The sequence below is a fragment of the Choloepus didactylus genome, chromosome 10 (genome assembly GCF_015220235.1).
Source record: "Choloepus didactylus isolate mChoDid1 chromosome 10, mChoDid1.pri, whole genome shotgun sequence".
Classification (NCBI taxonomy): Eukaryota; Metazoa; Chordata; class Mammalia; order Pilosa; family Megalonychidae; genus Choloepus; species Choloepus didactylus.
In genome coordinates this window covers 36,116,031-36,117,661 of record NC_051316.1, presented here as the reverse complement: position 1 = coordinate 36,117,661, position 1,631 = coordinate 36,116,031, and the positions used below count along the sequence as shown (strand labels likewise).

Sequence of the window (1,631 nt, the reverse complement as noted above, 5' to 3'; positions counted from 1 at the left end):
AGTGATTATCATGTTGTGGGGGGGCCTAGCCTAGCCATGGGGAGAAACTTCATGGAGAGAGATGCCCAGCCAGCCCCAGCTGTGTGCTATGTGAATAAAGAAATTATCATGGACCTTCAGTTCCAGCCAAAAGCCAGAACCAAAGCCTTAGACACACGGCCCCATTTGAACCATCCCAGCATCTCTAATGTTTGAGCCATCCTGCATGAGGCCCCCATCATCTAGAAGCAGAGAGAAGTCATCTCCACTGTGTTTATAACCTATGAAATCATAGCACAATTAAATAGTTGATTTTTTAAAAAAAGAAACAGCTAATTATTTGCTCTAAAAACTCTAAAAAGTTAATGTCTAGTTATTATGAGAAACATGTCATCTAGGAGTGGATAATAAGTCAGCATCTTGAATTTCCATAAAAGCAGAATCTTCTGTCTGAGAAGAAGGGATATCAGTAAGAAGGCCAGAATCCTCAATTTCCAAGTACAGTAGTTTCCCCTGTTCATAATTCAGGTTTGAATTGTTTTTCATTTGAACCTCTTGCTCTTCCAACTCCAAAGGTTTATCTAGGGTCAGATCTACAGCTTCTTCATCTTCATTTTCATGTAGAAAGCTACAAATCATGCTGGGTCTACAGGAGAAATCACTATACTTCATTTGTAGCCACTCTGTGCCACCTATTCTTTCTTCATCCTTTCTTTTCTGTCAGAGTCATTATCAGAGCTGTTTCATTGCATGACACTTGTATTTTTGCATTGTTTTATTTAATGTCTTCTGCATCCACACGTTCCACATTTTCTTCAAATATAACCCATGTTCCAAGAGTGTCTGCAAAGATCCGTGATACTTCCCAGCAAAGATATGACTGTAAATTTGAAGAATGGGTCTCTCGGCGTCAATTCCCCAAATCTTGCATTTATTTATGTATTATGAGTAAATATTTCCTGAGTAAATAATTCCTGACTGTTCCACCAGAACCAACTGCTCAGTCGGCCTCCTTTCCCCCTCCCCCCTCCTCCTCCCCCTCCTCCTCCCCCTCCCCTCCTCCTCCTCCTCCCCCCTCCCCCTCCTCCCCCTCCCCCCGTCCTCCTCCTCCCCCCTCCCCCTCCTCCTCCCCCTCCCCCTCTCCCTTCCCCTCCTCCTCCCCCTCCCCCTCCTCCTCCTCTCCCCACGCCAGGGGCCGCCATCTTGGGTCCACACGGCCGCCCCCGGTAGCTCGCGCCTCTTCTCCTCGCAGTCAAATCCTCCAGCCGGTTGACGTTTTACACCGCCGAGTTTTGGTGTAGTTTGGTAAGTGGCAACAGATAATTAAAATATGGCTTTCCTCCATCTTTATCCATATAGTGGCAGTGGAAGAGTCGTGTTCATACAATGTAACCCTCATCCGTTAGTTTACTTGATCACGTCGGGATGGGCACCTGAGCGAAATTTGGCACCTGCGCTCCTTTCCAGGGAACTTGCACGGTTGCTTGAAGGTAATTTATAATTTTTGGATTGTGAAACCATTTGTAGTAAGAAAGAAGAATGAAGCAGGTATATAGGTGAAGCACAGGTGAGAGAGAAGGAGGGAGAGAGAAAAGCTAGGAGAGATGAGGGAGAGATGAGAGGCGAGGGAGGGAGCAATTGCAATCGCAAGA

At 46.0% G+C, this 1,631-nt stretch overlaps 1 pseudogene; it reads right to left on the bottom strand.

Annotated features, from left to right (window-relative positions):
• Positions 1 to 369: 369 nt before the first annotated feature.
• On the bottom strand, positions 370 to 990 carry LOC119545158 (annotated as a pseudogene).
• Between the last annotated feature and the right edge of the window lie 641 nt (positions 991 to 1,631).